General features: G+C 40.7%; 1 long non-coding RNA gene across 1 annotated transcript in view; it reads right to left on the reverse strand.

Annotated features, from left to right (window-relative positions):
- LOC128687307 (uncharacterized) overlaps window positions 1-14,032 on the reverse strand; it is a 39,493-nt gene extending 25,461 nt beyond the window's left edge. Inside the window, exons 1-2 of the long non-coding RNA XR_011393730.1 lie at window positions 13,772-14,032; window positions 3,640-3,757 (exon numbers count right to left, since the gene is read on the reverse strand). This is a non-coding gene — a long non-coding RNA (uncharacterized lncRNA). The remainder of the gene's footprint in view (window positions 1-3,639; window positions 3,758-13,771) is intronic.
- Window positions 14,033-14,541: the final 509 nt, after the last annotated feature.

The raw sequence follows: 14,541 nt of genomic DNA on the forward strand, positions 1-14,541 counted from the left end.
GAAATCAGAAGTGGTTTAGAAAAAGAGCGAGAAGCCACCGTAGGCACTTGGGCTTTCATGCATAGCAGTGGGAAAGAAACACTAACCATCGCAACTTCCCAAGGGGTAGGGAAAAGTGAGATGCTACATGAACACAAAGGTGGTAGCTTAAGAGAAGACTAAGTGTGATTGTAGGTGAAGAGAAAAGGGACGGAGTAAACAGGTACAACGAACAAAGAGCATCTACTATCAGTGACTATCCCATATGTGAAAGGACTACGGAGGTCATGAGAGTGAACATAATAGTGAAGGCAATGAGCATTATGGCGATGAGACAAGGATGGAACATTCGCCTCTGCATAGAGGCTCTCAATCAGTGAAGAGCGAAAAGCACCGAGGCAGAAACAATCACTGGTAATGGATGGAATTAACACTATAGTTACAGAAGAGGCCACTGAATATATCTGGTCATGATAATCGAGTTCCGATAAAATTAGGGTTGAACGTAGTCGAATAGTTCTACGAACAGCCCCCCCCCCCCATGAAAGACGAGCGAGGGTTTTAGGGGGGCTCAGCCGGCTATGACAAGTTGCCTCCAGAAAGATAATGTGAGGTTTCCAGGATAACCTACAGTCAAACAGAAGGCCTAGAAACCTGACTAACACATTCTGGGATATGAGAACCATATACGTACGTACAATGGATGATCAGAGACGACAGAAGGTCTAGTGAAAGTAATTTGGCAAGTTTTAGTACTAGAAAATTTAAACCCGTGCATGGTGGCCCAATTGGAAATACTGTTGACCACATGCTGGAGAGAAACTGCAATGAGGTGACAGTGAGCGCCTGCACAAGCTATAGCAAAGTCATCAACATAAAGCGAAGACCAAATACGTATTGGATGGAAGAACAGAAGCCAGATCATTTACAGCAAGGAGAAAAAGTGTTGTGTCCAGAACACATCCCAGAGGGGGGGGGGGACACCATCAGCTTGGACAAAGTCCGGGGAAAGCATATTAACCCGAACACGGAAATGTCTTTCAGTCAAAAAGTTCTTAAGGAAAAATGGTAGATTGCCTCAGAAGCCTAAGGAGTGGGCCTGGGCCAAGGTATTATACCACCATGTAGTGTCATCCCTTCAAGGTCAAAAAAGATGGCGATAACCGAGTATTTATTGACAATGGTATTACGGACATGCATATCTAAATGTAATAAGGGGTCCAAGGTAGAACGACCCTTATGAATGCCATATTGACAAGTGGAGAGACTGTAGTCTCTAAATACCACATAAAACTTCTATTTACTAGACTCCACCTTGCAAACTGCACTGGTAAGAGCAATGGGACGATAGTGGGAGGCATGATGTCCCGTAGTACCCGGTTTGCGGAAAGGGAGAACGACAGATGTCCACAGCTGGGGAAGAACCTCCTTGTGACCAAACAAGATTCCTCTCTGATAGAAAAGTTCAAGGGCTCTATATCTCTGGCAGACTATGAGGAACAAAACAAGGGGAATAGACGAAGCCCGAGAGATACAGACAAGATAATTACCAATTTTGGTGGCAACATCATGAGTATGCAATATCAACACTGGCAACCCGAAGAACAGAAGCCAGGTCAGGAGAGTATTTACCACTATTTCCTCACTTGGCTGAACACTTGTGTGGTCCCACCTGCAGGCAGGGAGGACACCAGTGTCTACTTTGAGGATTGAGAGGTCTTTGAGTTCTAGCTGTTTCAGAATGTCATCGCCACATGTCTGGAAATTCTGTTGGAGAATGGTATGGGGCAGAATGACAGTACCACTGCAAGAATTGAGGGAATGATGTTTTTAAATAGTTACAAGAATAGTATTGATAGTTGTAAGGAGAAAAAGATCATGAGCTTGGTTAGCATTCTGGATAGTGTTAATGCGTGTACCAGTCTTGAGAGCATGAGAGGATACATCTCTACCAATATGGCATAGGAGCGCCTTGCCTGCCAGTACTATGGTCGGAAAGATAGACGGTAGAGGAAGTTGGTCGTAGAGTAAAAAACTTAGTCCATTGTGTATTTTCAAACATAGCATGTAAAGGGAGTGCGTGACATGCCAGTCTTTTCTGAGTAGAATGAGAAGGAAGCGAAGTATCATCAGGTAATGGTCTTGGGCGTTTAGGAGTGGGACCGAAGTAGGTCTAGTGTGGGACGGGCAAGCAGTCCAAAAATTGCCGTACAGTAGAGGGGGAAGCTGGAAGCAGTCAAAGCAGAGGTCAGACATCTAAGGAGTCAGTCAAAACGCTGGTACCTGGAGGTGTCGAAACTGCACCAGCAGGAGGTACGGGGGCATTAGAAATCTCCGAAGAGTGGTCAAATAATGAGGCAGGGTCAGAACAGGGTGTAGTATCAGGAAGGGGCCCAGGGGGGGTAGCAGGTTCATGGATTGGGAACTCCATGGTTAGGTCGCTTTTTTTTAGAAAAAAAAAAATAAAGAATAAAAGAAAAAAGGAGGGAACGTGGAGGAATAGCTCCTAGGAGGAATGAAAGGGCCATAAATCTCCCTCCGCGCCTAAGAGGACCTCAGCACCGCAAGTAGTGCAGATGCAGCATGGAACCCGTGCCATACCCTACCCTTCATGCCAGTAAACCAGCAATCTGGGATAGCAACCTCACATCCACCAAGCCACCTCGGTGGATAAGAGGGGGCAACCAGACACCCACCACAAAGTATACCTCCTTCGGCCACCACCACCCCCTAGAATCCAACAGGCACCCTACAGAGAAACACCTCGTAACCCAAAAGATACCCAAAGCCACCCCCGGGAAACCAGAGAGGAATCAGGACACCTACAGGTGATCCAGATTCCACGGCCAACCACACCACCACCAAGGACCTCAACGGAATGGGATGAACCCCGGTACCCTTCCCCCTACCTAGGAACTAGAGTGCCTGTAGGAAGAGTCCCAAAGGCTGAAAATAGGAAAGGAATATGGGAAGATGGGATAGGAAAGGGGGGACTGGGGGGCAATTAGATTCTGTCTGAGGAAGGAGGCCAAAAGGTCTATTTCCTCAGACCAAGAGCCACTTTACTACACCAGGGAGGCCCCCATCCCTTGAAGAGCAGGTCACAAGACCTGCAGTACACCACCGCCCAAGAAATGACCACCATATACCCTCTTGTCTGAGGCATGATCACCAAATACCCACACGTTTGAGGCATGGTGATCATTTCCCAACAATACTTCCTGCTTCAGAGAAGAAATCTGCTCAGAAGAGATTTTGTCTATGCACACACGATGTCCACAAAAGTGCCGAGACATTTTGTGAGTGAATGTAAAACACCAATGTGTATAACACCATATTTCAAAGAGTCACAAATTGGAACAGTTCTAGGAACATATCCATCCAGTACCTACATATTTTAATGTCAAGTATCTGTTTACTTTTATGTATATATTAAACAGTAGTAACAGGGTTTGAGTTGTGATAAAGTATTCTGCATCAGATGTCATCATTTTCAAATGACAAGAAAGCATTTTATCACAAAGTTCCTTGTTCTTTCCTTTGGCTCTACCCAGGCCATAGGAATCTATATAAAGAAAAAGGTTTCCATGCCTAAGCCACTTTTTGCTTCAACATTGTGCTATTAGACCTGGTCTAAAAACTGATCTAATTAATAATTACCTGTGCAGTCTCCAAGACCTCTTTCAATGTACCAAGATAAAGCCTTTGCCTGGGTACATGGTCACATGATGCAGGTTATTCTCAGCAGCTGATCCATGGTCGGGTTACCAGTGTGTAACTGAAAAAAGTGCAGTAAAAGTAAGACTATAATGGCATATATCAACAGGTTTGGGCATAAATATTAAAGTTTACCCTCTGTGTTTCGGTCGTATGTGTGTCTTACGAACCATTGTGTTTGACGTATACTCAAAAATTCTAGTGGCTTCAAATCAAGTGGGAGAATGCTGGTAGGCCCACATGTGAGAGAATGGGTCTGTGTGCACTGTATAAAAAAAATCCCACATCAAGCAGTGCATGAGAATAAAAACTGTTTTTGGATTAAAATGCCAACTTTGAGGTGTATTTTTGTGTAGTATTTATGCTTGCATTCTCGTTTTCTGTCTCTGATAGAATGGAAAACATTACAGAAATAGAGATGATTTTGATTGGTTTTACTATGAAAAGGATCTTGAAATGGATCTCAAAGTAGGGAAAATGTTTGAGTTTTGCTGATGTTCAAGAGTAAACAAATGCCATCATGCAGTCATGAATGGGTTAAATTATTTATACAATTATTACAATAATGCAGTAGTCTGCATAACAGTAAATCTTTTATTTTTTGTTTGAATAAAAATTCAAACTAGAAAGCAAGAGTAATATCAGAGGGGCCTGGAGACATGACTGATGAACAAAGAAAACGTTATTTTAGAGCCAGGAATGTCTGCACTGTTCATTATGGACCCTATTTTGAAATTGGTATATTTTTTAATTTGTGTGAAATTGGCCAAACTGCCAATTTCTGACCACTTTATTGGGTAGTTGAAATCGGTAAATGGGCAGTTTCTTGTACTCAATCAATAGAACAAATGGAGTTCTAAAATAGCCATGAGTTTGGTCGACTGGAACAATGGAATTAGCCGAAAATAGGGCTCAAGGTGGGCGAAATTGCAGATTCGTAAATATCACCGAGGTCGCTAACTTCGCAAGAGCGCAATTCCACAAGTTTTCCATCAAATGTCATACTTTTGGTGTCATTACCATCAGGGAAAAGATTCTTTTTATCATTTCATAAGAAATTTTTTTTTTTTTTTTTCAAATATTTTGCAACACCATGAGACACCTCAGGATTTGGGGGTGCAATAGTCAAAGGGTTAAAAGACAAGTGCAACTAATGTGATATTTGTGTCCTTTTACTTTACATATTTGTTGGTAATTCTATCAACATTAATACATAAACATTAGTTTATGTAGTAGTTCTTACTGGGATTATTTCTGTTAGAATTACAGTATCAAGTCATTCAGAGCATATATTTGAAACATACATGGAGATTGAAATGAGCTTATATGTCAGGTGCTTATCTGGATAGTGGAGCACTGCAGTCAACTTCCTGGTCCATTTTTAAGGTTAGAGCAAAATGGGCTGGGCACTTCCCATTTAAGATGTGCCAAGGGCTTTGTTAGGCTGACAGCCCTATGGTTGTGTTCAGTAGTATTTGCTGGTATATATATTCCCAACAGGCAACACTGCAGATCCATTCATCAAAGCACTGGAGAAAGGCAGTACCAAAGTAGTAAACTTCAGAGCAAATGCACTTCATGACATACCAAACCTGGACACAAGTATCAAATACACAGGAGAAATGGCACAGTGTATTGGTGTCACGGAATTTGGAACACCAATCCTTTTGGGCTGCATCATTCATCAGTTTCAAGACTTTCTACTCCCACAGTCCAGCCCTAAACAATAGATTAAAAAATCCTAATAAAACCAGCTGTAGAAATTTATGAAAATTGAACCCTGGGTTAAGGTTTAACATATCTACACATTATGCAGGTGAATCTATGCCAAAAATGTTTTCTTCCTCTATAAATCAAAGTTAATATCACTCCAACTCATCCACAACAATTTATGAGTGAATAAACAATCTTTTTATTTACCTGCACTCAAAATTCTGGACTAAAATTTTATGTACAATCCTCGAGTAATGCTGTGCAAATCAATAAAGCAAGGAACATTCTTGGCCTGCTGCACACATCACTTACATCTTTTACATGACAGTTTAATAAGCTTTTCCAGGCTTACAGGCATATTAAGTGACAATACTAAACCCCTTAACTTGAGAAAAATTAATTTATCAGCAAGTTGCCCATCCCCCTTTACGACAGAGCCCTTCTCCACAAACACTAAAGGGCTACAATGCTTTAATTCAAGAATCTATATACCACCTCAATAATGGACAAAAACATCTTGAAAAGTATTGAAAGTAGGGAGAACAGACCTAGAAGACAATGAACATAACCAGGGCACATTAACTTACATGGGAAACACTCACTGGGCCAGTAATCAAATAGTTCAAAGCTAAATAATGGAGCAACAGGAAGACTGCAGTGCTCTTGTATCTGCTTTCCAACACCTGACAATTTCTACCTCTCCATAATGCCCTCTCACTTTATAGCTCAACTGAGCTAAATGTAATCTTAAACTTTTGTTCTACAGATACGTATTATACAATTAAAAATTGTCAAGCATGAATAAAACTGGGGCAAAACTTTATTCAGGAACCTTGACACTAGTGAGGGGCTCTTTGATTTAGGGAATTGGATCTGTGCTCAATTCCCTAAATTAATAATTATAATGAGCGAGCTTCAGTTCCCTAAATTAATAACAAGGAGCTTCAGAGCCCGCCAACTGGCGCAGTGCACTGTTTACCTCGCAGTGGAAGCATTTCTCTTGTTTTGCTTGCATTTTGTGTAGTTATTTTGTCAAATTTCTTTTTTCTGACGAAGTCCTAAGAATGTAAGTGTAAAGGACAGCACTGAGAAAAAGAGGATGTCATCCATGGAATTAAAGCACGAAATCATAAACACAAGCGAGAGGTGTGCGGGTTGAGGGAGGAAGCTTGCTCGTAACTCAGATTTTGGCTCTTAACTCAGAGCAAAAAACTGACCGAGCAACAGCTCGTATCTCAAAATACTCGTATGTTGGGGCACTCGTAAGTCGAGGTCCCACTATTTAAAGGCCAGCCAACAGGGACGGGACAAGAGGTAGTTGGAAGGGAAGCAGAGAGGTGGCGGCGGCAGAGTCAAAGATTAAGAGAGCACTGCCTTGGGTATGTGGTCCACTATTTTTTGCAGTTGTATTCTTGTTCCTACCCTTTGTGGGACCCCTAGCTCCCTTGCAGTGCTCCTCTCTATTAGTGGTGGTCGTCTACTACTACTACTATTATTGTCCCATCCCTGTCTGCTGGCCTATATATACACTCCCTCCTCTCGTTTTTGTTTGCGAGACTTTGTAAATGATCCAAGTCGGACCAAAACGCCGTCAAAAGCTCCTCTCTCCTATGTGTGGGTTATTTGTGTATTGTTCCAGTCACAGTATCGTGTCTTTGGTACTTGCCCAAACTTGTCCGAACAAAGGTTCAGATGAGTTTGGGAGGATGTGTAAAAGATAAAAATTAAAAGTGAACATAGGAAAGAGAGGCAATGAGGGGAACAAAAAGTTTAGGTAATGAAAGATTGGATATCGGACTGGAAGGAGGGAGTATGGAAAAAGTAAAGGTTGTCAGATATTTGGGTGTGGACTTGTTGGTAGATGGGTCTACGAAAGATGAGGTGAACCATAGAACTGAAGAGAAAAAGGCGAGTGGTACAATGAGGCATCTGTAGAGAAAAAGGATCATCAATGGAGACAAAAAGGGGAATGTATGAGAGTATAGTGGCACCAACACTTGTATGGTGTAGGAGGTAGGTTACTGAAAGCAGTGAAGAGTTTTTACGAGGATAGTGAGGCTCAAGTTAGAGTATGTAGGAAAGGGAAATTATTTCCCAGTAAAAGTAGGCCTTAGACAAGGATGTGTGATGTCACCGTGGTTTAATATATTTATAGATGGGGTTGTAAGAGAAGTAAATGCGAGGGTCTTGGCAAGAGGCGTGGAGTTAACAGATAAAGAATCACACACAAAGTGGGAGTCGTCACAGCTGCTCTTTGCTGATGACACTGTGCTCTTGGGAGATTCTGAAGAGGAGTTGCAGAGATTGGTGGATGAATTTGGTAGGGTGTGCAAAAGAAAATTAAAGGTGAATACAGGAAAGAGTAAGGTTATGAGGATAAAAAGATTAGGTGATGAAAGATTGGATATCAGATTGGAGGGAGAGAGTATGGAGGAGGTGAATGTATTCAGATATTTGGGAGTGGACATGTCAGCGGATGGGTCTATGAAAGATGAGGTGAATCATAGAATTTATGAGGGGAAAAGGGTGAGTGGTGCACTTAGGAGTCTGTGGAGACAAAAATTTGTCCTTGGAGGCAAAGAGGGAAATGTATGAGAGTATAGTTTTACCAACGCTCTTATATGGGTGTGAAGCATGGGTGATTAATGTTGCAGTGAGGAGAAGGCTGGAGGCAGTGGAGATGTCATGTCTGAGGGCAATGTGTGGTGTGAATATAATGCAGAGAATTCGTAGTTTGGAAGTTAGGAGGAGGTGCGGGATTACCAAAACTGTTGTCCAGAGGGCTGAGGAAGGGTTGTAGAGGTGGTTCGGACATGTAGAGAATGGAGCGAAACAGAATGACTTCAAGAGTGTATCAGTCTGTAGTGGAAGGAAGGCGGGGTAGGGGTCAGCCTAGGAAAGGTTGGAGGGAGGGGGTAAAGGAGGTTTTGTGTGCAAGGGGCTTGGACTTCCAGCAGGCATGCGTGAGCGTGTTTGATAGGAGTGAACAGAGACAAATGGTTTTTAATACTTGACGTGCTGTTGGAGTGTGAGCAAAGTAACATTTATGAAGGGGTTCAGGGAAACCGGCAGGCCGGACTTGAGTCCTGGAGATGGGAAGTACAGTGCCTGCACTCTGAAGGAGGGGTGTTAATGTTGCAGTTTAAAAACTGTAGTGTAAAGCACCCTTCTGGCAAGACAGTGATGGAGTGAATGATGGTGAAAGTTTTCCTTTTTCGGGCCACCCTGCCTTGGTGGGAATCGGCCAGTGTGATAAAAAAAAAAAAAAAACTTGTATGGGTGTGAAGCATGGGTTGAGAATGTTGCAGCAAGGAGGCTGGAGGCAGTGGAGATGTGTTTGAGGGCAATGTGTAGTGTGAATAGTTCAGCCCTTTTAGTATTATCCAGAGGGTTGAAGAGGGATTGTTTAGGTGATTTGGACACACTGATGGAGGAACACGGTGTAAAAATCTGCACTGGAGAGAAGGCAGGAGTAACAGAGGTTTAGTGTGCAAAGGGCTTAGATATTAAGGAGAGATGTGTGAGCATATTAAGATAGCAAAGGAGGAAAGCAGATTTTAGGATTCAGTGTTGTGAGTGCAAGCAGGGTAACATTTATGAAAGGATTCAGAGAAACTGGTTAGCCAGACTTCAGTCTTGAAGGTGGAAAGTACAGTGCCTGCCTCTGGCAAGACAGTGGAGTGATAGTAAAGGTGGTTTTTTATTTTTTTTATTTATTTTTTTGATGAACACTATCTCTTCATGTCAACAACTTCAAACATACAGGTGTTACAAATCTTAAAATTAAAATTATCTAAATTTTCATACTGCAGAAATTAAAAATGTACATGTCAATGACCACTGAAAAATGAAAATTAAAATATTTGGTAGAAGAAAAAACACGAGCCAAAGAACGAGGAAGGAGGGGAACACGTACAAAGACTACCACCATACCTTTCATCCTGTTCAATAAGCCACTTACTGAGTAATCACCCAGGCAGCAGAGGAAACAACCGCAACACCTGCCTACTGGTTCTGTTCACTACCTTAAGACATTTCCAGTCCATAATGGACTTAATGATATCATCAACCTTCTTGGCAAAAGACCCAAGGAAACAATTGTGGTGGGCAAGAGAAGAGGTGGCAGCCATACCTCCTACAAATCACAAACATGCTACATTAAATTAAAATAAATATCTTTTGTAAGCACATTATTGCTTAATATTTAACCTTTTGACTGTTTTGGTCGTATATATACGTCTTACGCGCCACTGTTTTGGACGTATTAATACGTGTAAATTTTAGTGGCTTCAAATCAAGCAGGAGAAGGCTGTTAGGCCCACATGTGACAGAATGGGTCTGTGTGGTCAGTGTGCACCACAAAAAAATCCTGCAGCATACAGTGCATGAGAAAAAAAACTATTAAAACGCCAACTTTGAGGTGTGTTTTCGTATAGTATTTAATCGTTTTATTCTCATTTTCATGGTCTCGCGTGATAAACTGGAAAACATTACGGAAATAGAGATCTTCATTAGTTTCACAATGAAAACGACCTTGAAATCGAGCTCAAAGTAGCTGATATGTTCCATTTTTACTAATGTTCAAGAGCAAGCAAATCACACCACACGTCCAGTACACGTCAACTGGGGAGTCTAATTTATTTATAACATTTTTACAATAATGCATTAGTCTGCATAACAGTAAATTTTGTATTTTTTGTATGAATAAAAAATCAAAATAGAACCGAGTATATGTTATTTTAGTGCCAAGAATATCTACATTGTTATTCTGGACCCTATTTTGAAATTGGCATCTTTTAATTTGCATGAAATTGGCCAAATTGCCAATTTCTGACCACTTTATTGGGTAGTTCAAATCGGTAAATGGGTAGTTTCTTGTACTCAACCGATAGAAAAAATGGAGTTCTAAAGAAATAGCTATGAACTCTCTCCAGGTATGAGTTTGGTCAACTGGAACAATGGAATTGGCGAAAAACATGGCTCAAATTCGGCAAAATTGACGATGAGCATATGTCGCCGAGATCAACTTATTGGGAGCACAATTCCGTGAGTTTTCAACAAAATTTCATAATTTTGGTGTTATTACCATCAGGAAAAGATTCTCTATCATTTCATAAGAAATAAAAAAAAAAAATTTCCAAAAATTTTGCGACGTAGAAAGTTTTAGAAAGATGCTTGCGACAGTCAAAGGGTTAAGAATGATTTTTAATCTTCATGTTACAGGTAAAGGAAAAAATTACATACATTACAGTGCCTCAATACTGTCTTGGATCAATTAAAACATTAGGATACAATTACAAAATATTCAAAATAGTATTCAGCTATTCATAATTGAATGAAGACTTATTGAAGATGTGACACTGATGATCAACTATTAATATTTCATGTGAACTATGAAACTATGAAAAGCTAAAATAAGTGGCTTTTTAGTAACCTTCTGTATACATTACTAAATTTATGAAGAATTTTTTTTCTTTTTGGGCCGCCCTGCTTCAATGGGATGTGGCCGGTGCATTGAAAGAAAGATACACAAAATAAAAAATAAGAACCACCACTTGAACTGGCTCACAGTTAATAAGCGGTTATAAACCAGTGACAAGAAATAAGAAAGTCTTCAAAACCATATGACCCAATGTTTATAAAATTATATTTAACATGAGCTCCAGTCCTCTAGAATTCAAGAGATGGAAAATATGCCTACACGTGCAGAACTAGGACCAAACTCAAGCAACACTAAGAAATTCAAACTATCATGTTTGTTCTACTCTTCCACAATTCTATTACCAAACAAGCGCTTTCCTATATCCTTCCTGAACCTGAATTTTTCCAACTTAAAACCATTGCCTCTACTTTCCTCAATAAGCTCCAATATGGAATGCTGTTAAAAGCCTTAATGAAATCCATATACACTTATCATATTCATTACCATGACCTACCTTTTCAAATACCAGAACTATTTCAGATTGGTATAGTGAAAGTATTTTGTTGGGGTGTTTTGTAGTAATGCATATCCCACATGCTTTCCCAGTGACTATCATTACACCTTCGGAAAACTGAAGCCATTCTCTTTGGCACGAAACAAACTGAGAAGGGTAAATAATTTTAATGTAATGGGGAGCCCATCACTTCGGTTTCCTCAGTAAAATATCTGAGGAATCCCCTTTGACCCATCCATGTCAGAATTGATAAAGAAAAGTGTAGTAAAGAAAGCGAATGTCAAACTGAAGTTCCTCTATAGACAAAACAGTATCTACCTACTGAGGCTCGCAGGAACCTATGTCTAGCCCTTGTACAGTGTCATGAACTACGCTTCCTCTTCATGGTACTCCGCCTTGACAAAAAACTTAAAGATTGACTGTAAATCACCCAGAAAAAAATTGTAAGATTTATCCTGGACCTGGGTCCAAGACAGCATGTAGGCCAGGGTGAATTACAGCAGTTGGATATACTGAATGTTGAAGACAGTAAAACAACTAAAGCTAAATCATGTTTATAAAATTGCTCAGTGTCCAGAATATCTTGTTGTCAATTTTGTCAAGGTTGGGAACCAAAGCAATCATAGTACCTGGAGTTTACCTGGAGAGAGTTCCGGGGGTCAACGCCCCCGCGGCCTGGTCTGTGACCAGGCCTCCTGGTGGATCAGAGCCTGATCAACCAGGCTGTTGCTGCTGGCTGCACGCAAACCAACGTACGAGCCACAGCCCGACTGGTCAAGAACCGACTTTAGGTGCTTGTCCAGTGCCAGCTTGAAGACTGCCAGGGGTCTGTTGGTAATCCCCCTTATGTATGCTGGGAGGCAGTTGAACAGTCTCGGGCCCCTGACACTTATTGTATGGTCTCTTAACGTGCTAGTGACACCCCTGCTTTTCATTGGGGGGATGTTGCATCGTCTGCCAAGTCTTTTGCTTTCGTAGTGAGTGAGGGAGAGAGCACAACTTTGTAGTACCCACAGTCATTGGCCAGGCTTCAAACACCTTTTATTGTACAGCAATACAGGAATAGAACAGACTGCCTGTACATGTCAAAGCCAGTCATAGCATGAACCAGTTCAAGAAGAGTGACAAAAGGTGTCTGATGAATGTAGCTACAGAAAGGGAGGGGAATGATTTTCTATTTTTTAACTAACACGTGTAATTTTACCTTATTCCTAGTAATGACCCTCGTATTGTAGATAGTCTTAATGACCCTCGTGTAGTAGATAGTCTTTTAGTATGATAAAATGTTATCTTCATTATAGAATAAGATTATAACCTTTATATTATAATACAGTAAAAGGACATCAATGGAAATAAGTGTGACTTCTTTGGGTTATCTCAGGTTCTCTACACAGATTTTCATACATAACAGCATATATGTAACTATTTATGTATACCTGAATAAACTTAGACTCCCAGTACTGCAGCTCGTCCACCAGTACCATTACTTAAAACATCACCAGACATAAGTTAGGCTCTGTTCAGGTAGTCATTACATGCATCTAGGCCTACTGCAGTGCTCCTCCTTTATGTTAACATAAGATTTCTTTCGGATTTTTAACCCCAAAGGGTTAATTACTCAGGATAACCCAAGAAAAACAGTGCATCATCAAGGGATAGTTTGATTTTCATTGGGGTCCTCTATTTTGTCCCCCAGGATGCGACCCACACTGGTCGACTAACACCCAGGTACCTACTTACCAGGTGAACAGGACAACAGGTGTAAGGAACGTGTTTCCACCCCTGCCGGGAGTCGAACCCGGGATCTTCAGCTTTTGAAACAAACTTTGCCAGCCAGGCCACATGCTACGACTAACAATCATAGTTTATAGTATTAAAGTCACAAAAATTTCGACTGGTCATTTATATTAATATCCGAGCCCTCACTGGGGACCGCTTGTTACCGCGCGGTAACAAGCGGTCCCGGGTGGGGGATCCAACCATAATATAAACTGACCCCAACATCAAGTCTTCCAAACTATTTTTACGACTCCTGGTTATCATAAACTGTGAAGGTTGTCAGTTGTAACATGTGAGCATTTGAACATAAAGAAGAGGCACTGCAGCAGGCCTACTGGCCCATGCTAGGCAGGTTCAACTAGTAAGTTTGATAACGTAGTTAATACTCACATCTAGCTAACCTAACTGTGCCTAGCATAACACTAACATCAACTGAAATTAAAAAAAAATTACACATCCAGATAATCTACAGAAGTATTAATAATGGCAGCCGACATGTGAAGCATTAACTTCGTAAAATATACTACGCTGATAAAAGGTGCTCTCATTCCTCATCCAATGTATGAAGGTGTTAACTACATTAACATTAACATGAACATTGATAAATATATACATAAGAGTACGTAAGGTAAGTATTAAAAGCTTACCCAGCAGCAGCAGCAGCTTGCCAGGGGTGAAGATACATGGTCTCATGTATCTTACAATAACACAATAATCTCAAGTTTAAGCTTCTTGATTTTCATGGCATCTAAGTTTGCAGTCATTGTGGAAGATTGTGAGCACACTGGAGTGCTGATGGTTGAACACACATGCTGGATGAACACCGATGAAAATGAAGAGGTGTTGTCGTGGCGGCGGCTGCGGTAAGAAGGACGAGCACCGCCGCAGCCGCGGCTTCTCCCTCACAACACAACAAATTCCTTCACTGGTAACTCACTCCACCACCAACCTTACTTTTCTTAAACTATAATTCCCATCTATGATAATTAATACCTACATATTCTTGATTTAAAAAAGTCTTTAAAAATTCTGTAGCAGAGACATGGTTATTTAGGTTCCTAAGTTGCACTTTACTCTCTTGATCAACACAGTGTTTGTATCAATTCAAAATCTTGTGTAAATAGGATTAAGATTACCCATCTTTCTTAATGTTATGTTCTGTCATAAATGATATTTTCTAGTGTATTGTGTAACCTCTTTGTGTCTGTTAATATTGTGTTTGTTATTTTGCTATTGTACGTCCTGAGGGATTGTGATTCATAATGTATTTATATTAAATGTATATCAACCCTTGTTTTTTTTTATATATTTTATTTAAAAACGCAATACACAATTATACATGTAGACAATGTAAACAATGAAACGTAACCATTATATATAACAACAAAAAGCTCCACATTCCCTATCTTAGCACTAA

The sequence above is a fragment of the Cherax quadricarinatus genome, chromosome 62, assembly GCF_038502225.1.
Source record: "Cherax quadricarinatus isolate ZL_2023a chromosome 62, ASM3850222v1, whole genome shotgun sequence".
NCBI lineage: Eukaryota > Metazoa > Arthropoda > Malacostraca > Decapoda > Parastacidae > Cherax > Cherax quadricarinatus.